Genomic DNA, 26,601 nt, shown 5'->3' on the forward strand with positions numbered 1-26,601 from the left:
AGTGTGGAAGGATGCCACTGTGTCCACGTGTGCTCACCCTCTCCCCTGGGGACCATTCTCGCTGCTGACACACTGAAGGGTGAGTGGTCAGGGCATGGATGCGCCTGTGTAAGGGGCGACTGTGGACACACCCTCCTCAGGGAAGGGGCTGCTGGGGGCGGGGGGGCGGGGTGACGTCTGGGGAGTCCAAGCTCCAAGGGTTGAAATGCCCCTCAGTTTGTTGAATGTCTCTCTCCTTCACTGGGGGTTGTGATGAGGCTGAAAGGGCAGAGCTGGGGCAGCCACTCTGGCTTCCTGAGGCAGAGAGTGTGAGACAAAGCGATAAGACCAAGTTGCTTCTTTATTTTCACCCATCTCCTTCTGACTCCTGTCTTAACCCAGAATTAATTAATTAATTAATTAAATATTTTATTTATTTATTTGACAGAGAGAGACACAGCGAGAGAGGGAACACAAGCAGGGGGAGTGGGAGAGGGAGAAGCAGGCTTCCTGCTGAGCAGGGAGCCCGATGTGGGGCTCGATCCCAGGACCCTGGGATCACGACCTGAGCTGAAGGTAGACGCTTAACGACTGAGCCACCCAGGCGCACCTTAGCCCAGAATTTAAATGTATCTCAGCTGGAGGGAACCTCTGAGGTGGTCTACTCAGGCTTCCTCATTTTTTTGTCGGCAAAATAAATATTGGGCTGGTGGCCAAAGAAATGGGTTTGCTTATTGGCAGCACTACTTTCCACATGTACAACCACTGGCCAGTTCTTTGACCTCTGTGAGCTAGTTTCCTCGTCGCCACAGTGACGATAGTGACCATCTCTGTTCTACTTCTTTGGTTTATAGAAGAGCTTGAACTTTGAAGTTTAGTAGACCCTAGTTGGAATTCCAGTTCTTCCATTTATTAGCCATGTGACCTTAGGAAATTAATAACCCCCTGTCTCTGCAGCCTCAGGTTCCTCGTCTGTAAAGTGGGTGCACTAAGAGTATCTTGCAGAGTTGACATGAGGATCGAATGAGATAATGTGTGTACAGTGAGCATGGTTAGAGGATCCTGTGACACCGCGACAGGAGCACTCTTTGTGACTTCATGCAGACTGGATTATTGTCGTTAAGCGACTTGGCCAAGATCGCATAAGAAAGGCAGAACACCAGATAGAGTGTCCAGAGGCGTCCAAATGTCCACAGACCCCCAGCAAGCGGGAGTGAATCAGCAGCTTCTCCGAGGGCTTAGATGGAGGGTGGGGCAGGGGAGGGGGCAAAGTGGAGGAGGGGGAGACAATGGGGCAGCATGTCCATATCCTGCATGCTGACAGCTCGGGCAAAACAGATGCAGCCCAGCATCTTTGTGTCCTTTAGCCTGGAGCTCTCGCCACATAGAGATACAGGTAAGCACCCAGCTGGGCAAAGTCTGCTTCATTTTCCTCTCCCCTCCCCTGCCTTCTTCCTTTCAGATTCTCCCCACCCCCTTTCTACACATCCAGCCCTCGGAGAAGCATCTGGTTCCTTCCCGCCTGCTGGTGCAATTTTCTTCTGGTTCTACACACTTGGCGTCGAGAGCAGTTTCCTGGATCTGAAGCAGGATTGGCAGAGAGAACCAGGAGCTCCAGTGGCACAGTCGGTTAGTGCGCGGTACTTATACGGCAGACAGAACCAGCCCTAATATTCCCTTGGCTTCTCTATCCCTGCGCTACCCAGTGACTCCGAAGACGCCTCTCCTGAGGTTCCAGGAAAGAAAACAGAGGATGTCTGGGGACCATGTGCAGCCATTCCACATGGAAATAATTCCAAAGCTTTTGGGAGCCAGGTATAATTGCAAAGGGAAAAGGGATATAGGTCCTGCTGGCCTAGCAGGCCTGTCGGAGACCTCCATAGGCAGTGCTGTTTCTGTCCCCTGCCCTGTCTTGACTCACATCAGCTAAGCCCAGCCCTACCCGGGACTGGGGCTGGGCTCCTTGGCTCCGTAGCACCAGGAGAACTTGGATGACCTCGGCCCCTTCAAACCTCTTTACCTGCACTTGGCCACAAGTGGGGACAGTGCCCCTTGCACAGCCAGCTGAATGCTGTAGTTCTAGAATTTCTGATGGAAGGGGCTTGGAGTGGCCGTGGAAACGTACAAAGCTAAGTTTTAGAGCAATAATATTAACAACATTTCCTAAACATGCTTTAATCTCCACTCTACATAAAATTAAGAAAGGTTAATTGCCCAGCTCAAAGAAGAGGAATATCTAAGAAAGGTGTTTTGAGTGGTGGTGGAGATTGTCAGGGCCCAAAGCCCTTCCCCCCACCCCCAGGCCTTTCCTCTGCGCAGGAGGACCATCCACAGTCCCCCGTGTTAGAGCTCAGATACCATTATCCCACTTCTTCATTGAATGAATAGTTTACTCATAATCACAGCTAACTCTTATTAAGCTCTTCCCATGCGCCAAGCCCTGTGCTAAACACATGATTTGAATTATTTCATGTTATCCTCACCACGAGGTAGATGCAGGCAAGATTACTGCCCATGTTTTACTGATGAGGATGAGTAGGGGACGGGGAGGTTAGGTAGGGAGGGATAGGTAGGGGGCTACATGATCAGGCTCACCAAAAATCCCAGAAATGCTGAGGCCAAAGAAACCAGAGATAAGGGGAACAAACCAGACCACCCTGCCCTGGGCGTGCATCAGAGGTGGGGGCTTTTTCTGGCAGTCACATTGTGACCACAAAGAATGACCAGACCCCAAAGAAGAAGTGAGCCATTAAAGATGTTATCACTAGTCCTTACTGGAACCAAGAGGTCACAGGACTGTTAAGGCCACAAGCTCCCTGGTCAGTTTTAAATAAAAGACTGTTGGTGGAGGCCCAGGTTGGCGATGGGGTCAGGACCCCTCTCACTCCTGAGAGCTTTTTATGTACCTTTGCTTCATAAAATTCTATGGTTCTGCTCACTCTCCTTCGTCTGCAAGATTCATTCTTCGACTCCATGAGACAAAAACCTCGATTTCTTGCTTCGTTTTGGTGCTGAAACCCGGGAACACTCCCACCAAAGGGTGAGTAAAAGCAGACTCTTTTCTTTCCTGGGAGGTGTCTTTCCCTTGGATAACCTCTTCTTTTAATAAACAACAAAACCAGGCACCTGTCGGCCAGTTAAAAGTGAATAGTGTCGCCATCGGTCTTAAGTCTCGGGTGACAGGCTTCTGGACAAAGTCCTTAAAAGAAGGGAATGTTGGCCTAACCCTACCCACTTCTGCTTTCTGTTCATTGACTTTTCTTAAATGGCTTTCCTCCACCTTTCTTCCACCTTCCACTTTGCCCATAGTAGGGCCCTTTCTGACCCCCGATGATCAGTACCCCCTTCTAATCAGGGATTCATTTCAGGATTTAGAATCACTTTTTATCCTCTGCAGTTTCTTCTCTAAGCACCTGGGAATGTCATGGGTTCAACAGTTCCGAAAGTAGTCCCACCGACTTTGTCATCTGGGGGAAGGGTGTTGCCTATGTAGATATAAGACTTTTTCTTTTAAAAGTGTCTTTCATGAGAATTTAGTTTAGGAGGAACCAGCTTTTCCTCATTTTTTGCTGCCTGGTAAGACATAGGTTTTTCTATTAGGTATATTTAGGTTTAATCACAGTCAGGAATTAAAACCCAAATTATCGGCAAGCAGGATTAGAGCTATCTCCTTATATGACAAGTTGGAGGCAGCCCCATGTTTCCTGGGCCTTTCCTCCCCTTGGAATCCTTTGGGCATTAAGGAGGGAGTTGCAAACCCCCAGCCAATTCCTCGATTGGTTGCATTAGTTGTTGGGGCTTTAAGGGGTCATATAGTTGAGACTTTCTTGCTCCAACAGCAAAGAAGATGGAATTATAATGATGTTAAATCTCAGGGCCTGCACCCCTCAACAGGGCCATACTTGCAAATGGGACATCAGGTATACGAACGGAAAAAGCACCCAAGGGGTAAGGCAAGGAAACATAATTTAATTTGGCTTATAATTAGCCTGACTGACCAAAGCACATGGGGCTAGGGCTACAAGCGAATTTATATGACCAAACAATGAGGGTTCAATTGAGAGCTCCGAAGAATGAGGTCCTTAAAAAGGATTTCCCCTACTCTGTCCAAGGCTCATACGGGGAGCACACATAAGGATTGGCAATCCAGCACTCTGAACCTGCCCTTTGGTCACCACTGGTGACCCTGGGGTCTCTGAGACACGTAAAAGGATGGAAATGGCCCTGGGGGGTCACGCCCCAGGGAGGCCTCATCCTTAAGCAACACATGCCTCCCATTGGAGAGACCCAAGCTGTTTTGCTTGTGTTCTTAGCCTTCTAAAAGAATATCAGTTTCAACTGTTGACCTCGCTAAGCCCCTCATGATCAGGCCAGACTTTCTGAGAAATCCAGAGGAAACCAGGGGGATCGGGTCACCGGAGCAGGTAAGGATGGCTACTCCTGCCGGCCTGGTCCTTCCTCTCATGTGGGTAGGCAAGCAGGCAGATTTATGTAAGACATACAAATTGGGCCCCACTCTCCTGGCCTCCATAAATGATTAAGAAAAGCAAATACCTAATAACTCACTCCCTGAGCTTCCTTCCCCGGTGGTGGTACCGCCCTCTAAGCCTTCTTGCCCTTCTTATCCGGGTGGAACTAGACCAAAAGTCTTCCCGATGACAAAAAGGTGCGCTTGTTATGTGCATGAACTGAGATGCCTAGTGAATTCAGCCCAATTAAGGTACATGGACCTTTCTCTCTCCAAGATTTTAAACAGATTAAGAGGAATTTGGGCAAATTCACCGATAACCCTGACCAATACACTGAAGTCTTTCAAAATTTAACTCAGATGTTTGAATTAGACTGGGAAGCTGTAATCTTGATTCTTACAGAAAAGGAAGGTGCCCTACAGGCTGTTGGAACCTTTGGGGATGAACACACGATGGCCTATGGGCAGGGAATAGAGTGATGAAGGATAGTTGGAAGGCAGGCAGGCAAGGACAGGGCCCTGCCCCTAAGAGCAAACCACCCTTAAAAGGATTTTACTCCACCCTGGAAGGAGCCCTCCACCCTTTCCCATGTGACAAGAACCTGATTGGATGACAGGTGCAGGGAGGGTCGATCAGATTAAAACAGCCCACCAACAAAGCCATAAAAACCCCCAGACTTAGAAATTCTGGTGGCAACCTTCTCGGTTCCCCTCCCTCTTTGGGAGCTTTGTGTGATCACTTAACCACTTTGCTATCACGCAATAAGTCTTACTTTGCTGCCCACCATTCTGTCTGGTCTACTTCTTTGTTCTTCAAAGCGGCGTGACCAAGAACCCCGGAGCACTGACGGAGAAAAAAATCCTGTAACACAAGTAGATGAAGAGACTTGCCCAACTGGTAAACAGGAGGTTCCTCTAGAAGACCCCAGATGGGACTGTGATAGTTCCTGGGGAATCTGGAGACAAAAACACTTTCAGGCATGTGTTTCAGAAGGATTAAGAACTAGGGCTAAGTCTTTAAACTATTCCAAGCTAGCCCATGTAGTTCAGGGGCCCTTCGAGCCCCCTTCCACCTTCTTAGAGAGACAGAGAGGCTTGAATATGACATACCTCTTTAGTCCCGGATACTCCAGAGGGAGAAATAATATTAAAAGATAAGTTTGTAACTCAGTCGGCTCCTGATATTCAGAGAAAATTGCAAAAGATGGCCGTAGGTCCACACAGCTCCCTAGATACGCTCCTGAAGATGACTAATTCCATCTTCTTCAATAGAGATCCACAGGGGCCTGGGTGAAGGAAAGGAGAGACCCAAAGAAAGCGATTTTTCTAGTGGCGGCCCTAAAGGACAAGACCTCTAGTCAACACGAGGAACTCCAGGTACCTGTTATAAATGGAGGCAAATCGGGCACTTCAAACGAGAATGCCCCCCAAAGCTGCCACAGCCCTGTCCTATATGCAAAGGAGACCACTGGAAGAGTGATTGTCCTCATGGACGAAGGTCTGGGGTCCCGTCCTTTTCTCAAGGGATCCAACAAGATAGATGGGGGCCCGGGGCTCCAACTCTCTGCCCCTGTCGCACAGATCATCACCACGCAGGAGCCTCGGGTCACATTGGAGATTGAAGGAAACAGTTTCCTTCTGGATACAGGGGCCACTACTCTGCCCTCCTTTCCAATCCCGGTGGCCTCACCACTCATGAGGTTACAGTAAGCGGTGTCTCGGGAGAAGCCCTGACTAAATACTTTTCGGAAGCCCTCTGCTGTGTCTGGGAAGAGAAGAGATAATATTCACTCTTTCATTTCTAATCATGCCCAAAAGTCTGACACCCTTACTGGGAAGAGATACCTTGGCTCAGATGATGACCACTGTATCGTTGGCCCCCGACAGCCTTTAAGTCTCCCTCTAACAGAGGATGACGTTGACCCTCTAACAGAGGTATGGGCCTCTGAAGGAAAATAGGACATGCTAAGACCACCTCCCTTGTCATCGCTTAAAGGATCCCTCCTGATCTATTGGATGATAATTATCTAAATAGGCCTCTTCCTAATAGAACCCGGGTTGCTGGAAGAAACAGGCCATCCTAGACGAAGGGGATGCTGACTCTCTCTCTGTGATCCTCCTAATAGATGGGGGGCTTCTCCCTCATTCATGCTCCGGTTAATGGCTATAATTGGAGCCAACTGTGGTTGGTCTCCCTTGGGACGGGGACTTTAAGGAACATTTCCAAGCAGCTGCTGAAACTCCCTTTGTTTTGGGGAAATTCCCTGTCTTCTCCAGCCCCACATAGACTGCCTAATTCCACTTGTTGGTGGAAAAAACGGCATTTGCTTATCTGTCCAAGTGGATGAGCTTTAGAATCAGGAACCCTTTTTCTCCGCCTTCTGGCTGCACTTGGTCTCTTCTATCTCCCCCTCCCCCACCCCCTCCTCCTGTTTCTGCACCACCTTGGGTGCAGCCTCATACACTGCCCACTTCAGATTTTCCCCACCAGTGCCCCAGGTAAAGATTAACAATGGGGAACAAATTGATTGACTTTTAAGTGGACCCAGGTGGAACATAATTCGGCATTTAAACTAATTGAAACTTTTATTCTATCAAGATCTACTGAAGGTCAAATAAGCTCATGTTATCTCTGTTGCAATGTGATGACTTAAAATGATGGTTAATCTTGTCTGTCTCAAAGTTTTCACAGGTAATTATTATAGCTTTCAAAGTCTTTGGTAAGCTGAAACTTTAAAAGTTTTGCTTGGATGATAAGTGGGATTGAATTCATTGGACATCTAGGTCTTTTCCAAATAGAATGGAATGCTAAAGCATTGATTGCTGAATACAGGTTTGCGCTTTTGACTTCTTCTTGCAAAGAAACTAAGGATATTTAAGTCTGTTGGAAAAAGCCATGCTCTGTGCTTAATAGATTCGTAGGTTAGCCATCCAAAGAATTCTGGTGTGACAGTTTGCAATTGGTAACTACTTCATCTTCACTAAGTAGTTCAACTAAGGTTTCTAAGAGTTAAAATTCTGCTAAATGGAATTAAGGTTGATGGAAATAAAGGAAGCAACTCTGTATGCATAAGAAAGATACAAGGAATGGAAACACATTTTTGTTGAAGGTAAATGAAGGTAATTTGGTCCTAAATAAGACTGTTTGTTTGTTTTGTTTTTTAATGCTTTATTTATTCATGAGAGTCAGAGAGAGAGGCAGAGGCAGAGGGAGAGGTAGGCTCCCCACCTAGGAAGGAGCCCTATGCGGGACTCGACCCCAGGACCCCGGGACCATGACCTGAGCCGAAGGCAGACGCTTAACCATCTGAGCCACCCAGGCGCCCCAAGACCGGTTGTTTGGAAAGAAGTGGCTTGGGACAAAATCTGAATGCAAAGGAAAGTTGTAGAAAGTTTGTGAAGGGAAATCTTTGGAAGGGAATTTTAGGTGTCAGGATGGACTAAGATTGAAGTAAATGGATTTTAAAGTACACCGGTATAAGATTGAAAGTCTGCTTTCTCTCAGTTAAAAAGACAACGTTTTCTTGAATTGTTGGTCTGCTCTTGATAAGAAAATGTAAGCAAAGTCGTTTTTTCTTTTCTTTCCCCAGAAAAAACGGTTTCTATGTTTTGCCTTTATCAGGTCTTTAATGATCCTTAATCCTGTTTAGGCTTGTGCTTTAGAACTTTCTAAGGGTTTAACAAACTTCCCCCAAGCACCTGGGTGGCTCAGTTGCTTAAGCATCTGCCTTTGGCTCAGGTCAGGATCCCAAGAGTCCTGCATCAGGCTCCCTGCTTAGCGGGGAGCCTGCTTCTCCTCTCCCTCTGCCCCTCGCTCTGTTCATGCTCTCTCTCTCTCTCAAATAAATAAATTTATTTGTCAGAGAGAGAGAGCACAAGCAGGGGAGTGGCAGGCAGTTTTTCAGTTTTTCATGAAACTGAAATGGGTAAGAATTTCCAGAACTAACTAAAAAGCTGCATTCAGACTGAACAAGAATTAGTAACATGGGACTAAATGCACTAAAAAGATGATGATAGTTTTATGACCCTTGTTTGAAACATTGCTCATTCTCTAATGTTTACTCTTCCAGATTAAGGAAACTTTCTCTTAAGATATCTATGACTTATAGAAACATGATAAAGTATTCATTTGTAAACAAATTGTAGCTTTTAACTTTTCTCTCTACCTGAACCCTCTGAAATTCAAAAGGTCTCAGTCAGTCTTCTTTCTCCCATGGCAGTCATAGTCATTTGCATAAGTTCAGTAAGAATCTGTTCTTGTAACAGGATACCATTGGAAACTTTGGTTATTTTACCAAGGCTTTGACTGGAATATCATATTTGAGAGAGACATGCATAGACTCAGATAAGACCAAACAGCTTGCAGGAACTGAGGTTGACTTGATGAAACATGGAGCCAATAAAGGCCCTTGGAACTGTTGGCCCGATACCTTGCTTACAGAGTTCCCAGCAGCCTCACCAGGTGAGTAAAGAATGTCACTTCCTGGCAGGTGCAGGAACCTCAGGGTATATTGGGGACCTCGTGAAGAGGAATCTGCCCAAATCTACAGGTTTGCAGGCATGTCTGATGGCAGGTACTTGGCTTGGCTTCTGGCCTGCAGAGGCTACTAAAGGTTCAATCCAGATTCCTTATAAAAGTTCCAGCAAAGCAGATTTTAAAAGATCCAAATGGCCAATTGCTATTCTCACTGAACTTATGTAAATAATTAGGCCAAGTTTGTAAAAATTGGACTCGTTTTGCAAACAAATTAGTCTTGATTTGGCTATCTCTGGAAATAAGGGTGATTTTATTTTATTTTATTTTTTTAAAGATTTTTTATTTATTTATCTGAGAGAGAGAACGGGAGACAGAGAGCATGAGAGGGGGAGGATCAGAGGGAGAAGCAGACTCCCCGCTGAGCAGGGAGTCCGATGTGGGACTCGATCCCGGGACTCCAGGATCATGACCTGAGCCGAAGGCAGTTGCTTAACCAACTGAGCCACCCAGGCGCCCCAATAAGGGTGATTTTAGAGAGAAAAATTATGTTTCAATAACACACTTTCACGGATGTTAAATTCTAGTTCTGATTGTCTTTACATGTTTGTTGTTTGCCTAAGCTAGACAACTTGAGGTAAACTTCAGAGAAATTGCCACAATAGCTCATGTATAGACAATCTTCTTGCTTGTTATTCTGTGGGGATAATAACAGGACCCCATGGGTATATAACTATTTGAACAGCTGAAAAATGGGGTTGATTCCCCAACAATTTTTTTTTTAAGATTTTATTTATTTATTTAATTGACAGAGAGAGAGAGAGAGACAGCGTGCGAGGGAACACAAGCAGGGGGAGTGGGAGAGGAAGAAGCAGGCTTCCGGCTGAGCAGAGAGCCCGATGCGGGGCTTGATCCCAGGACCCTGGGATCATGACCTGAGCTGAAGGCAGTCGCTTAACCAACTGAGCCACCCAGGCACCCCGATTCCCCAACAATTGTATAACTCAACTAGCACCTTGACCAATTCTGTGTGGCTGGGATGACAAAATGGCTCCTTAAAAGCCAGAGCGCACCCCACTCCATAGGGTTAACTATGAACTTATGGAGATCTTGGACGACCCCACTTTCTTTATGATTGGATTGGATGATGCACTTGGGAATGCCCTTATCTCTTGAGACAAGTCTCCTCCCACTTGCCAGTGATTCCTTGTAATTAGGATATTGTTAAGGCTGGACCTCAAACAAAAAGGGCTTCTTGATGGTTTCATCCCTCACAGTCATATATATCCTAGAAGTCACCTCCATTGATGTACAATTGTAAACAAAGCCTCTAACCGAACATACAATAGCCTTCCTGGTAAAGGGAGCCTCAAAGCTCCCTATGGGACTCTCAGGACTTACATTAGGACTGTAACATGAAATAGGCAAAACGGTGTGCTTGCTAGCTGGACTCTGATGCTATCTCCAGGTGGATAGTGCCAGAATTGAGTTGAATTGTAGGAGTTCCAACTCCAACTGGAGTTTGAGAATTGCTTGTTGGATGTATGGGGAACACCCCATCCCCAGTGTTGGAGTTGGGTGCACACACCCATATATATCCCAATAGGATAGTAGGCAAAAGACGTGAACAGGTATTTTACAGAAGAAATGGGGATGGAAAGAACTTCTGTACAAATATTCAATCTTCAAAGTTAGCCACATGCAAATTAAACAGTTTTGTTCAATTAAAGACTTGATAGACAAAGCTGGCAGAAGGTTGAAAAACTGGGGGGAAAAAGTCTTCAAAGGCTAGAACAATAGCAAACAAATAGTATAGCGACTATGTAAGGAGCTCATGGCAAATCAACAAGAAAAAGACTGGAGACTTCTATAGAGAGATGGGCAAAGGATATGAATAGGCACTTTGCAGAAGGGGAAGTGCAAATGGTCAAGGAAGTGTTTGCTCAACCTCTTTACCGTCAGAGAAATGAAATTAAGACAAGGAGATGTCACTTTACACCCATTAAAATGGCAAAAAGAAAAAAAAAAGGATGGTGATAAGCGTTAGTAAAGATGAGGGGAGACTGGAACCCTCATGTGCGGCTGCTGGGTTTCCAAATTGGAACAGCCTTCCAGAGTGTGATGTAGCAGGACTTAGTGAAATCAGATGTGTGTTTACCTTGAGATGCAGTGTGCTTCCAGCTCTAGGTAAGCAGAGATACTCTCACATGGATCCATAAAAGGATTTTTAACAAGTATTTATTTGAGAGAGAAAGAGAGCAATCGAGCATGAGTGGAGAGAGGGGCAGAGGGAGAGGGAGAAGAGAAACAGACTCCCTGCTGAGCAGGGATCCTGATGAGGGGCTCAATCCCAGGACCCCGAGATCATGACCTGACCTGAAGGCAGATGCTTAACCAGCTGAGCCACCCAGGCGACCCAGGTAGTTATATTTTTAACTTTCTGAGGAACCTGAATACTGTCATCCACAATGGCTGCACCAGTTTGCATTCCCAGCAACAGTGCACAAGAGTTCCTTTTTCTCCACATTCTCGCCAACACTTGTTGTTTCTTGTGTTTTTGCTTTAACCATTCTGATAGGTGGCAGGTGATATCTCATTGTAGTTTTGATTTGCATTTCCCTGATGATGAGTGATGTTGAGCATCTTTTTATGTGTTTGTTGACCATTTGTATGTCTCTTTTGGAAAAACTGCGTGTTCTGCCCATTTTTTAAGGGTTACTTGTTCTTTTGGTGTTGAGTTGTATCAGTTTGTTGTATGTTTTGGATACTAAACCTTTATCAGATATGTCATTTGCAAATATCTTCTCCCATTCAGTAGGTTGCCTTTTAGTTTTGTTGATTGTTTCTTTTGCTGTGCAGAAGCTTTTTTATTTTGGTATAGTCCCCATAGTTTGTTTTTGGTCTTATTTCCCTTGCCTCAGGAGACATATCTGGAAAAATGTTACTATGGCTTGATGTCAAAGAAATTACTGCCTGTCCTCTCTTCTAGGATTTTTATGTTTTCAGGTCTCATATTTAGGTCTTTGATGCATTTTTTTTTTTAAGATTTTATTTTTTTAAGTAATCTCTACACTCAACGTAAAACTCAAACTCACAACCTTGAGATTGAGAGTCGTACACTCCACTGACTGAGCCAGCCGGGTGGCCCTCTTTATCACATTTTGAGTTTATTTTTGTGTATGGTGAAAGAAATTTAGTGTATGGCTTTTGCATGTAGCTGTTCAGTTTGCCCAACACCATTTGCTGAAGAAACTGGTTGTTGTTTTATATTTTTTGAAGCTTTTTTTTTAGGTGCATGTATGTTTGTGATCATGATATCATTTTGATTTATCAATTATTTTTTTATATAGAATGTCTCTTTTTGTTTCTCACAATTAAAAAATATATCTTTTTCCTGAAATTAATGTTAATAACCTGGGAGTCCCTTTATTTTAGGAGTTCTTAACTTTTGTTGTGCCATAGATTCCTTTGGCAGCCTAGTGAGACCTTTCAAAATAATGTTTTTATTTATTATTATTATTATTATTTTAATGTGGGGCTTGAACACCACCCTGAGATCAAGACCTGAGCTGAGAACAAGAGTTGGATGCTTAGCCAACTGAGCCACCGAGCGCCGCCCCCCGCCCCGCCAAATAATGTTTTTAAATGCATGGAATTGGGATATCTGGGTGGCTCAGTCAGTTAAGCATCTGACTCTTGATTTCGGCTCAGGTCATGATCTCAGGGTCCAGGGATTGAGCCCCTCTTGGGGCTCCCTGCTCAACAGGGAGTCTTCTTGTCTCCCTCTCCCTCTGCCCTTCCCCTTGTTCGCCCTCTCTCTCTTAAATAAAAAAAAAAATAATTTTTTTTAAAAAAATGCATGGAATTAGAAAGCAAACCAATTATATTGAAATAATTATCAGAATAGTTAAAATATTTGTCATATTATATGTAGCTTTTTATTGATGTATTGAATAACAAGATCGAACAGTAGGCCTAACAACTACTGTGATTTTGAAGTAGTGATAGGAGTAAAAGATATTTTAGGATACTACAGGAAAGTGATATGAAAATATTTATGATTTACATTAGTGACAAAGTCACAGATGTGCTCATATTTCTGTGATTTGTTGTCTACATTTGTAAATAACAGGGATGCCAAGTTTTAGTTAGAGTTTAGTGAAAATAAAGGCCTATTTTTTCCTTCCAAGTTCACAGACTCCTTGAATTTTATCCAGTGACTCACTGGGAGTCCGTGGGCCCTAAGATAAGAACCCCTGCCTTCTCTTTCTTTCTTTCTTTCTTTCTTTCTTTCTTTCTTTCTTTCTTTCTTTCTCTTTCTTTCTTTCTTTCTTTCTTTCTTTCTTTCTCTTCCTTCCTTCCTTCCTTCCTTCCTTCCTTCCTTCCTTCCTTCCTTCCTTTCTTTCTTTCATCCTTTCTTTCTAGAGTGCAGGGAGGGACAGAGGGAGAGAGAGAGAGAATCTTAAGCAGGCTCCATGCTCAGTGCAGAGCCCAATGCCAGGCTTGATCTCACAACCCTCACAGTGACTTGAGCTGAAATTGAGTCAGATGCCCAACCAACTGAGCCACCCAGGCACTCCATCCCCTGCCTTATTCTTTTTTTTTTTTTTAAAGATTTTATTTATTTATTTGACAGAGAGACACAGCAAGAGAGGGAACGCAAGCGGGGGGAGTGGGAGAGGGAGAAGCAGGCTCCCCGCGGAGCAGGGAGCCCGATGCGGGGCTCGATCCCAGGATCCCGGGATCATGACCTGAGCCAAAGGCAGACGCCCAATGACTGAGCCACCCAGGCGCCCTCCCCTGCCTTATTCTCAATCTTTTGGTTCTTCGTTGTAAATGATTCAGTTATAAATGACCTATTACTGGTGATTTAAAAAACTCTTCTGAAAGTCTCTGTCTTTTGATCAGATACTTCAGTCCATTTACACTTATTGTAATTATTGCTATGTTTTAGATTTTCCTCTGACATCTTATTCATATATCAGTTAGAATTAGGTTTGACTTATATTAGAGAAAACACCGTATAATAGTGGTTTAAATAACATACAATTTTATCTCTCTTAGTCTAGGATCCCATAGCCATCAGGGACCCAGCTTAGCTTGTAGTTTCCATCTTCAAGTTCCTCTTATGGCCCAAGATGGCTACTGGAGCTTTAGCCTTCACAAACTCATTCCAAGAAGCAGGAAGAATGGTAGAAGAGTAATAAGGGTGCACCTCTACTTACATTTCATTAGCCAGAGCTTAGTTATATGGTCTCACCTAGTAGCAAGGGAAGCTGGGAAATGCTTTCTTTTGGAATGGGTACGTGGATGGCCTGAACAACATCAGGGTTATTTTACTAAGGAAGAAGAGGACAGTGGATATTGGGTGACTGTTAGCGGTCTCTGCTTCAGTCTCTTCACCACAGCTGAGCGCCAACCGTCAGCAGCAGCTTGAGCCTTTAATATGGTACCTGATCTGGAGAGGACCAGCCTGCCATCTGGTGGCATGTTGGTTACATTGGATTCCTTTCATTATGGAGGCTGGATTGATTAGCCCTCCCTGGAATAGGCATTTATTCTGGCTATGGGTTTGCATGCTCTGCCTGCCATCCTTCTGCATGCAACATCATTAGTGGATTTACTGAATTGAATGTCTTATTCACAATCATGGTAGTCCAAACAGCATTGCTTCTGACCAGAGGCCTCGTTTTTCAGCAAAAGCAGTAAAGAACTTGTAGGTGAGTATGAGATTCACCAGTCTTGCCACATATTCTTATCACCAGAATCACTTTGCTTTATGGGTTGGTGACTTGATTAGTGTCAGCCAACAAGACAACCTTGTATGACTCTGAAGTGCTCGCCTATTGTTGGCATATGTTCTGAATGGGCAACCAGTGCAAGATGATGTTTCTCTCTCTTCCAGCATTTGTGGATTGGGGAATCTTGGGCTGGATAACTTCTAAAATTTTTGCTTCCCAAGACCTTGGGCTCTGCTAGTTTAGAGGTCTTAGTATGCTAGGAAGAATATTTCCACCAGGGCAAACCACAGAGGTCCCACTTATTTGGAAACTGAGACCAACATCTGACCATTTCAGAGTCCACATGCCCTGGATGAACAGGTTTGGGGTGGGGAATGGTTCTGTGTTGGCTGGAGTAATTGATTCTAGTTGTTAAGGGGGAAATATAGTTGCTGCTGCCAGTGGGAGCAGGGAGATGTGTGTCTCTGGATCCCATGAAATCCTCTGGGGTGCTTTCTAATTCCATGGTTGGTGGTAAAAGTTAATGGAAGAGGACAGTGACCCGAATGAGCAAGACAACTGTGGGCTCAGTTTCCTTCTGAATGAAGCTCGGATCATCCCACTAGGTCAAAATCTCTGACCACATGAGGTGCTTGCTGAAGGCAAAGGGAACATGGAGAGACAGCAGAGGAAGGATGTTATAAATGCCTCATGACCTGTGACAGAGATGAGAATTATGGCACTTATTTATGTGTTCTTTCCTTACTGAGTCACATATATGTTTATTGATGGTGCCAATTGTCCCTCCTTCCTCTGCCATTTTGGATAGTGTCGTTTGTTGGTGGTAAACTTAACCACTAAGTGCATGGATTACAGGATATCAAGATGGGATTGTGGCTGGAGAAAAGGAGAACATGACCCAGGCTCCATGTGGTTACTGACAGCCTTAGAATTTGTTTTTCTGAGAAAAGGATAAAGATGTTCTCATTTGACTGAGACACATTCGCATTAGGTTGGGTGGCGACATGTTGTGGCTGTTTTGTGGAAGATTAAGAATGAAAAGTAGGGTGGATATGGATGTTGAGGAACTAAGGAGTGGACTGTGGCCAATACTGAAGACCAACCCTACTCAGCATCCCTCCAAAGCTCCTTCCATCACGGCTTCTGCTATGGAGGCTGGAATGCTAGAGAGGACATTTCCAGACTCTCTTGCAGCTAGGATTTCCATAGATCGCTTGGCTTCTGCCAGGGAGATGCCAACCAGCCAAAAATGGAAGGTAGAGCCCTGGGAGGAGGTGGCCATGTGGCTTTTCTGGATGCACTGTTAGAGGTGTTTCTGTTCCTTTGCGGCAGCTGTGGTGGAAGCCTTATGCCAGGATGGTCCTTGCCTTCTTGGTGCAGAGCAGGTGAGCCAGCCACTTCCTGCATGGCGTTTCTCCTGACTGTAACCAGCCACGAAGTTCTTAAATCAGCGGCGGTGGCAGGAGCCCCCCTGCCAGGCTAGTTTTGCAGTGAGATTCGGGGGGTTATTCCTGAAATAGAGTCTGTGTCTCAGTCCTTCAAATGAGTCTGAAGCCAACCTAATCCCCATAGTCAATCCCCTCTTTCTTTCTTTTTTTTTTTTTAAGATTTTATTTATTTATTTGACAGGGAGAGAGAGAGACAGTGAGAGCAGGAACACAAGCAGGGGGAGTGAGAGAGGGAGTAGCAGGCTTCCCGCCGAGCAGGGAGCCCGATGCGGGGCTCAATCCCAGGACCCTGGGATCATGACCTGAGCCCAGGGCAGACGCTTAAGGACTGAGCCACCCAGGCGCCCCGCCCTCTTTCTTTTAATTGAGATGTAATTGACATACAACTGATATTAGTTTCAGGTGCACAGCATAATGACTTGATATTTGCATATATCGTGAAATGATCACCACAAATCTACTTAACATCCATCACTATACATAGGGACACACTTTTTTTTTCTTGTGAGAACTTTTAAAGCTACTGTGTTAGCAACTTTCAAATATGCATTATAGTATTAACTATAGTCACCATGCTGTATATTACATCCCCAGGACTTATTTATTTTATAACTGGAAGTTTGTACCTTTGATCCCTCTCACCCATTTTACCCACCCCCATCCCTCACCTCTGGCAACCACCAATCTGTTCTCCATCTATGAGCTCATTTCCCCCCCTTATTTTTAGATTCCACATATAAGTGAGATCACACAGTATTGTCTTTCTTTGCCTGACTTATTTCACTTAGCATAATGCCCTCAAGATACCTCTGCACTGTTGCAGATGGCAAGATCCTTCTTTTTTATGGCATGTTTATACCTCATTTTCTTTATCCTTTCATCCATCGATGGACACTTAGGTTGCTCCATATCTTGATTGTTATAAATAATGCTGCAATGAACATGGGCTGCAGATATCTTTTGGATTTAGTGTTTTTGTTTTCTCCCCTCCCCACCTTTTCTGACTTTGCTAAATCCTTATTTTTTCCCTATTGGTTTGAAAATTATTCATTTTCATTTTCTTTTTAGTGGTTATCCATAATTAGTATGACTCATGCTTATGCTAATTTCCCATCAATTTCTAAAGCTTATCAATATTTATATTTTCCTTCTGAACAAGACAACACCTTAGCATGTTCTCACTTCTTTCTGTCCATCACCACTCCACGGCCAATTTGGTTTTCTAGGGCACTCCCAGGGCAGGGTTTGAGGGAGGGAGACAGCAGACTTTGTTAGTTTGTGATTATAATCAGGAACCAGAAGTCTATCATTCCTAATATGTACTTTTAACTCTTTAAAAAAATTGTACCGAAGAACAATACATCTCCAAAATTTTCATACAGGAATGTTAATACACAGGAGAGGGCCAATGATTTTTTTTTTTTTTTCCAGAGAGAGAGGCGTGCGAGCAGGGGAGTGGGGAAGGGCAGAGAAAGAGAGGGAAAGAATCTTAAGCAGGCTTCAGGCCGAGTGTGGAGCCCGACATGGGGCTCAATCTCACGACCCTGAGATCATGACCTGAGCCGAAATCAAGAGTTGGATGCTCAACCAACTGAGCCATCCAGGTGCTCCAGTGATTTTTTTTTTCTTTTTAAGATTTTATTTATTTATTTGACAGAGAGAGAGACAGTGAGAGAGGGAACACAAGCAGGGGGAGTGGGAGAGGGAGAAGCAGGCTTCCCACGGAGCAGGGAGCCCGATGCGGGGCTCGATCCCAGGACCCCGGGATCACGACCCGAACAGAAGGCAGATGCTCAACGACTGAGCCACCCAGGTGCCCCGCTCCAGTGATTTTTTAATGGGGCAGAGTTAACTTGTTTTTCTGTAGACCTGGGAATCAAATTTCTACTGCCTTCTCTGTGTATACATTCGATAATTCAACACATATTTATTGAGTATATACTATGTGCCAAGCACTGTCCCATGTTCTTGGGATGCATCAGTGAACAAAGCAGACAAAGACCCTTGCTCTTCCGGAGCTTACCTTCTAACAGGGGAGCAAGGTAACAAAAATGATCATAATAAATGTGTATATTACATAGTATGTGAGAAGGCGACAAGTCTTATGGAAAAAAAGAACAAGTAGAACAGGGTCAGGGGGAGGATGAGGGAGAGGCAGGTCATGGCATGGAGTCTGGTGGTCAGGGTCGGCCTCATGGAGAAGCGAAGACTTGCAGCAGGTGAGGGAGTGAACACCTATCTCACAGATGTTATTGGGGGAAGGGCTTTCCCAGCAGAAAGACCGCCGTAGCAGGGGCCCTAGAGCCTGGAGCGGGTCTGCTGCATTTTCATTTCTTTTAAATATGTCATTGATAAGCACCCTTTTTTCCCTTTGAATTTCTCAAATTTCTGCCTATGTGCAATTATACTATACACCACCACTATACGTACTCTACTATATTGGAGCACCCCCGCTTCCCATGCTTCCTTAAACACCAGGCAAGTCTTGGCCATTATTACATGTTAAAGCGTGTCCCCAGCACCGCAGTGGGCTGGATATCGTCCATTGGCACTTGATATCCATTCTGACTCCTCCTCTGGTCTGCCCTCTATTGTAGGGGTGAAATGACTGAACACTACCTTTTCAGGACCCTTTGGAGCTAGGGTCTGGATGAGATGTAGTTTCTGCCAATGAGACTCGCTCACGTGTGATATGGAAGCCCTGTGGGACTGAGCTATCTCCCTGCGATACCAATAGCTGGTGGGCAAGTTCTGACCGGACTGTACGTTCCAGAGTCTAGTCACCAGCGTCATAGGTGCGGGACAGTTGGGCGGCAGCAGCAGCGGAGGGTAGTAGTGACCTTGGCAGCTATTGTAGTATGACCTTGAACCCCCTGACTTCCACTACTCCAGTCCCCCAATGATTTTGTAAGCATCAGTTCCCTGGATTAAATTCCTTTCTGCTTGAAGTACCTAGATAGATTTCTATTCACTAACCCCTGAGTGACACGGTTTGACAACAGCTGGTGACCTTTTGTCTAATGTGCCTTTTGCTGCCAGTGGTACGTATTGAATACTCCTGACCCTCTGCTCTGCTAGGAGTGTGAGGAACTTCTAGATAATGAATTTGTTTTTAAACAGAATGTGCTTGTCATGCCTCTTTTAAATTTCGGAATCAGAACAGTTAAGAGTGTATTCAAATACTGCAGGTGAACTCTTCACGAATAGTTACCTTTGTAGCTATTATCCATGAGAGTGTGGATTTTCGAGATACGTTCATACAAAACTTCAGAGTAACGGATACTAAAGCTGCTGTAAGATTGAACGATCAGCCAAGAGCTCTAACTCGAGATTTTCAAAATATTAACAATGGCTCATGGTTTTCAGTGATTGACTTAAGATTAGGTAAATGTATATGTTTGAACCAAAAAGACACACGCACTAATAAAGTACCGATCTTTTCTGTTTAAATAAACTTATAAGTTTATTTGTAAAAAGGGGCCACTCTAAGTCATGGTCCCCAGCGGACTAGCTGTATGACCTTGATCACCACTTAGCTTCTCTCTGAGGCTCATTTTCCTTATCTATAAAGTGGGGGTAACAACGGCACCTCTCTGGCCTGTTTGTTCTGAGGATCACATGAGAGAATGCACGCGGGCCCCTAGCACGAGGCCTAACACGTAGTGAATATTCACGAACTGCAAGCTATTGTTGTTATTGATGCTAATGCTATAGGTATTATAAGCCTTGGGACTTGGGGGACCTTCTTGGCTGAATCTAGGGAAGGGAAACGGAAGTCTAGCAGGACAGTGGACAGTACCTCTGAGCCATTGCACCTGCTGTTCCCTCTTCTTGGAATGGCCTTCCCTGCTTGACTCACTGGCTGAGCCACTCCTTCTCTGAGTAACTAGACCAGGGCCCATGGACAATAGCCTCCATGCTCCAAACATCCCAGGGGAGCTCCAGGACCCGTCCTTCCCTTTCTCTGAGCTCCAGGGACAGAGGAGTAGGGCAGAACTGGTGGGGGGAGGGACAACTTCTTCTGGAACTCTCTGCAGGGTGGCCTACTCAGGGTAGCATGACGTACTTGTAGATTAATTTTTAACATGGCCCAGGTCCAAAGGGCTGAGTTCCCACCTCTGAGACCATGAATCCTTTTCCCTTCCAGGGATCCCTGGGTAGGGTAGAGGCTGGCCTGGGGGGACACAGCAGGGGAACTTGCAAAGATGCTCCCCCTGGGCTTACCCTCCATGCGCCTCTGACCAAGGTGAGCCAGGATGTGTCTGTGCAGTGCTCCCTGCTCTCATGGGTCAAGGCTGCAAGGAGGGGTAGGAGGATTCTGTCTGCCTGGGGAGGGGGCAGCAAGAAACTCCCCCACCAGAGGAAGTGCTATTACAGCTGGATTTTGAAGGATGAGTAACTCACCAGTGAGTTAAGCAGGGAAGGGCATTCCAAGAAGAGGGAACAGCATGTGCAATGGCTCAGAGGTACTGTCCACTGTTCTGCTACTTCCATTGCCCTATAGAGATTAATGGTAAAATCTTCGAAGTGTCAAGGGTATGTGGGCTTGTTCTGGAGCCTGCAAAGGAGGATGCTGGGGAGAACATTCTAGGCCATGGCTAGTCCCAGGGAAAAGACGGCCCAAGTGATTGACTGGATAGGGCAGCTGTGAAAGGGGGTCATCAGAGTTTGATGAATGCCCACCACATGCCAGGCCTTGAGCTGGGTGCTGTGACACACCTGCTATTCTCACAGCCACCCTGCAAGGGAGATGTGCTGCCCATTGCACGGATGAGGAGATCGAGGCTCAGAGGTGAAATCCCCTGCACCGAATCCCTCAGCAAGCGAGAGAGGGACCCATGATTTTTATGACCCTAGATGCTATTAAGGAGGGGAACACGTGACAAAAATAGGCAGCTGCATTTTCCTCCTGCGCATGAGCAGCTCAGTTGAGGCTCTACCACGCCAGTGGCCAGCCCTGGTTCATTAAAGAGAGGAGCCTCCTGCTTTCCCTGGTGTGGGGCTCTGGCGTGCGTGTTGGGTGGGGGAAGGCCCTTTCAGTACGCCGGCTGTGGGGTCAGGCGTGCAGGCCAGGCCCTTGTAGGGCTCAGGACACCTTGTGCCCACCTCCCTCCAGTCTTGATGCTGAGGAGACTCCAGGGAAGCCAGTAAATGGGAGAGGGATGATGAGAGGATCCCTGAGTGGGGGCCCGTAGTGGGGCAGGGATGGGGGGCTGGGATGGCCCCATCCTGCCAGCAAAGATTCAAATGGGGGAGTTTATATGGTCCAAGTTTCACCCACAGTGAGGCCCATCCACAGATGAAAATCTCCCCGGAGTGGGGTTTGAAGGGGGAGAAGAAGGGGGTTCAGTGACTGCTGATTAAAGGACCAAGACCCATACACAGTAGGGCCTGACCGGCCCCCTCCTGACCTCGTCTAAAGTGAAAGGCCTCTTCTCTTTTCTTCTACCCACTCCCACCCATCACAGCTGTCCCTCGTCACTTCTCTCCCTGTTGGTCTTTTTAAACCACATTCCACCTATAGAGTGCTCTCCCCCGGACCCTGGAACTGCACAGGGAGGGAGGAGGTTCCTGCTCCTTTTCTCAGGTGTTAGCTTTGAGGGCTGGGCAGACTGGCAGGGACAGGGATCCTACCTCCTGACCCCTGTTCCCCTTCCAGTCTTCTTTCCTCCTGGCCCTATATCCAGCTTCTTTAATGTCTCTCACAGGCTGTTGCTCCCAAACCATCACTGTCCTGGTCATGATTCTCCAGAGCCTACTTTCTATCATTCAGGTGCTGAACTCCTTGCTGCCTCAGGGCCTTTGCACCTGCTGTTCTCGGAGTCTGAGCGGCTCTTCTCTGAGATGCACTGTCCTTTGGGGCTTGACTCAAAAGCCAGCTCCTCAGGAGGCCTCTGATCAAGGAGGCCAGATCAGGGCCCCTCATGAGCTGCTTCTTCAAGCACCCGAGTATTTCTCCTTTAAGGCCAAATCACTACTCTAGTTAGCAAGGAAGGGGGTAACAAGTCATCAGGGTCAGTCTCCCCAAAGGGACCTTGAATTTTGTAAATATGAGCTGGATCTGGCACAGAGATTAGCCCAGGGGCCCCACTTTGGGTAGAGGGGTTGAGAAGACCTCTTCACAAGGTGGCTTATAAGCTGAAGTGGAAGGAGGGGACTGTCCTGTTTCCCACTATCCCCCAGGGCTCAGTGCCTGCCCTTTCTGGTGCTTCATAAGCCATGTGCTGGGGGAGCGAGAGGCTGACAGAGAGAAGACTCTGCCACCTCCATCCCCGCCAGTCACCCCCAGTTTTAGGTGCTCTCAACAAAACTCTCTCCCCATCTGGTTCGCACTTCTCTCTTTAATGCTGGAGTCACCCTGGCTGAGATCACCTCTATCTTGCCAAAGACATTAGTCAGTTTTCTGAGGTCATCGTCCTCGACCCTGCAGTGTTGTTCGATGCGTGGAGGCTCTCTTTCTCGTTCACTTTCTTTACTTGCCTTCCAGGACGCCCTGATCTCTCGGTTTCCTCCTGCCCCTCTGTGTCTGCAGAGGGGGCTCCTTCCTTCTGGGCTCCTTCCTTCTCCGCTCAGCCACCAAGCATGGGGGGGCCCTCTTTGCCTCTGTCTACTGCCACTCCTCTCTCCCCCAGGGGGACTCCATCCAGAAGTATGCCTTGGGATGTCATTTAGAATCGTGGCCTCAGACATCACGTGCCTCCATCCTGGAGCCAGTCTTGCCTACCTAGTTGCCTCCTCGGCCTCTGGCCTCTTGACTGAGGGGTCTGTTAGCATCTGAATCCAAGGTGGTCTGAACCAGAACTGCTTCTCCCCTCTCCCAGCCCCCTGACTTGCCCGGTCCTGCCCCATCTGTGCCTCCATTAAAGGCATGGCCAGTCACCCAGTTACTCAGGCCATGAACCTGGCAGTGACTCCCAATGCCTTGCTTCCTCTCATCCCCACACTCACTGCAGCACCACGCCCAGGCTCTTCCTTCAAACTAGGTTTGAGTCGTGCTGCATCTCCCCATCTTCACTGCTCCAATCCTAGTCCAAGTTACCACTGGTCCCCACCTGCATCTCTAACTGGTTCTCCTGCTTTTTCTGTGTCTCTGTCTCCCAATCCAGAAGTTTCCACTGCTCAGAAGAGAACCCAGAGTCTTCACCATGGCCTAAGTGGCTCTGCCCATCCCTCTGGCCTCAGGCCCCACCAGTCTGCCATCAGCTGCCAGCCTCATCAAACACACCAAGGTTCTCAGCATAGGATCTTGGCACAGGCTCTTCTCTCTTCCTGGACGTCCCTTCCCTGGGGTCCTCACATGGGCCCCCTCCACAAGCCTTTTCCTGACCGCATTTCCCCATCACTCTCTACTGTTACCCTACCCATGTTCCTTCAGACGCTGAATGCTGTCTAATAGCGTTAGTTACGGGTGTACTGTCCTTCTGCCTATAGACAGATGGTTGTCTATCTTGTTCCCTGCTGTGTCCTGGGCACCTAGACCAATGCCTGGCACACAGTAGAGGTTCAAAACACAGACATGGAAGGGAGGAAAGAAGCCCCCAAAGTACAGTTCAGGGCAAACTCTGGGCCCCAGAAAACACCCAAGAATCCATAACAGACTTGCCAATCTTGGTTACTTAACCTTAAATAACTCTGTTGGGGCCATCCGGTCTCTGCCTGAAATTCCTTTTTCTTTCCTCATTCAAGAGTAGTCAGGCTAAAGTCCACCCAAGTAACCCTTAACCTCCCAGTCTGTAGCCACCGCAGGTGGATTCAAGTGATCTCACAGAATTCTCCAGAATCAGTTCACTTTACACTTGAGTAACTAAAGAGGCCAACATGGAGGGTTCCTGAAACTAAGAAACTTGGCTCCAAATGACACGGTATTAATAATAACTACATCCTATTGAGTTATTATTTTGTGCCAAACAGGATTTTAAATGCTTCCCATGCATTTTCTCATTGAATCCTCAGAAACCCGCCTTGAGGCTGTTGTATGCACAGAACAACCCACCTCAACCCTCACTGATTTAAAAGAATAACCATTTTACTTGCTCACCACTCTGTAGGCCAGCAAATGTGGACTGGTCTCAACTGGCAGTTCTTCTGATGGTCTTGCCTGGGGTCCCTCATGTGCAATCACGTAGGGGCACAATCGGGGCTAAATGGTCAAAGATGGGCTCACGCGCATGTCTGGGGCTGGGCACCGACTGTGGACGGGGCCACGTGCCTCCTGCAGGCCAGCCTGGGCTTCTTCCATGGGACGGCAGAGTTCCAAGACAGCAAAGCCCCATCGTGCAGTTTTCATGCCTTTGCTTGAGTCATGTCTGCTGAAGTTCCATTACCAAAGGAAGTCACGTGGCCAAGTTCAGAGTCAACGTGAGAAGGGGCCACACGGGGGAGTGGGTACGGGGAGAGAGAATTCATGAGAGGCCGTTATGGAGCAGTCGGCCACAGAGGTTAGTATGTTATTACCTGTGCTTTACAGGTGGGGAAACTGAGGATCAGAAAGGGTAAGAAACATGCTCTAGGCCACCTGGCTGCTGAGAGGCAGAATGAACCTAAGCTCTTGGCTCACGAGCCTCAGGAGCCCCACTGCCTTGTAAAGCAGTTAAGTCCCCACTTTGAGAAATGACAAGATGGCAGGTTTGTCTTTCCCAGGCTCCCAGGTGCGCTTTTATTACAGTCAATCAAAATTATAGCCGCTTCCCTCACTTAACCTCTGCTCCTCAGGCTGCTCGTCTGTAAATAGGTCTAGTAATAGTGTTCTCTTTTCTTATTATTTGGTTTATTGTCTGATGATTGGTAGATTGGAGAGAATGGAGACCCCTTGGGGGCTGGTATTTTCATCTGCTTTGTTCTCTGCTGTATCCTCAGTGCCTAAAACAGTGCCTGGAATATAGTCGGTGCTCCATAAATATTAGTTGAATGAATAAGCAAATGGATGGATGAGTGGGGGATGTGGAGTAGGATGGGCGGGAGACGGTAAGAAAAGAAGAAAAGCCGTGGCTTTGAGAAGTCTTTCAAAAAGATCTAAAAGCCCCTGGCTTCTCTTCTCTGCCTGAAATGGTTTGCAAACCACCTCCCTGGTCTTCAAGCCCTGTGGTGAGCCCTCTTATCCTTCATGCGAAGTCTGATCAGGGGGCGGGGGGTTGAGTCTCTCTGCCCTCCCCCCTTTTTCAGGGAGCCAGACCCCTTCCACCTGAGGCCGTGCTCCCTACTAGCCCCCTGGTGTCCTGTCCATGCAGCTGGCTGATGGGGAGAGGAAAAACAAGGCTGTGTTCAGGGCAAGCTTTTGTGGGCCAGGCCTGAAACAGCTCACATGCTGTTGGCTAGAACTCGGTCACATGGCCACATCTGGCAGCATGCCCGGCTGAGAAATGTGTAACTCTGGTCCTGGAAGAAGAGGTGGTGGGCTTGGTGACCATCTAACCAGTCTCTGCCACCACGGCCATTGCTAGCCCAGAAATTTGATAACCTTGGAATCTTCCATCTCAAGGCACCAGGGGAAGGAGGAGGTACCCACTTTCCTTACGCCACTCTACTTTTTCTTGTTCTTTTTTTTCCCATATATGCGTCACCTTTTAACAGAACTTATTCATTTATTATGATTCTTGTTGATTGTTGGCCTCTCCCCACTAGGATGTGGGCACGAAGATCTTCGTGTGTTTTGTTCACTGTCTCCTCAGCACCTAGGATAGTGCCTGGCATTCAGTAGGCACTCAGCATTTATCAAAAGAAAGTTGAATGGATGCAGGGTATGGATCCCTGGTCTGCAGCCCAATCCCTGGAGCACAGGAAGCCCTAGATAGATGGTCAGTACCTCTTCTACCTGCTGGGAAACCCATAGGGAGGCCAGGATTCCAACTGGGGGTCAGGGAGTGACCTTGGACAAATCCCCCTTCTCCTCTGTAAATCAGGGGGTTGGACCACAAGTTCTAGGGGCCCTTCCAGCCTAGATATCCTGGCACCAGGAATTCTTGTCAACTCTTCTTGTTCCTATTTATTTTCAGCCCACATGCGGATATGCTCAGCACACCTCTGCTCCTTCTTGCTAGACCTCAGCCCTGGGAAGGGGCTCCTCCAGCTCTGTGGTGTTGGGATGTCTCAGCTGAAAGAGCTCCTAGAACTTGCGGTCCAATTCCTGGAGGTGTGGTCTGGAGATCTGCATACAGCAGGCATTTATTAGGTGCTTTTATTTTTTTATTTTATTTTATTTTTTTTTTTTAAAGATTTTATTTATCTATTTGAGAGAGAGAACGAGAGACAGCATGAGAGGGAAGAGGGTCAGAGGGAGAAGCAGACCCCCCGCTGAGCAGGGAGCCCGATGTGGGACTCGATCCCGGGACTCCAGGATCATGACCTGAGCTGAAGGCAGTCGCTTAACCAACTGAGCCACCCAGGCGCCCTATTAGGTGCTTTTAAAAACATGACACAACCTGAACACCATTAACAGAAGATGGTGGACTACACTGTGTTGCTATTGAAAGAGAAGGAGACTCAGATCCAGGG

At 46.6% G+C, this 26,601-nt stretch overlaps 1 long non-coding RNA gene across 1 annotated transcript; it reads left to right on the forward strand.

Annotated features, from left to right (window-relative positions):
- LOC144381977 (uncharacterized) lies at positions 1–26,601 on the forward strand. Its single transcript, XR_013448358.1, has 6 exons — positions 1–79; positions 1,442–1,608; positions 2,936–3,019; positions 25,732–25,904; positions 26,103–26,278; positions 26,505–26,601. It is a non-coding gene; the product is annotated as an uncharacterized LOC144381977 (long non-coding RNA).

The sequence above is a fragment of the Halichoerus grypus genome, chromosome 5, assembly GCF_964656455.1.
Source record: "Halichoerus grypus chromosome 5, mHalGry1.hap1.1, whole genome shotgun sequence".
Lineage (NCBI taxonomy): Eukaryota > Metazoa > Chordata > Mammalia > Carnivora > Phocidae > Halichoerus > Halichoerus grypus.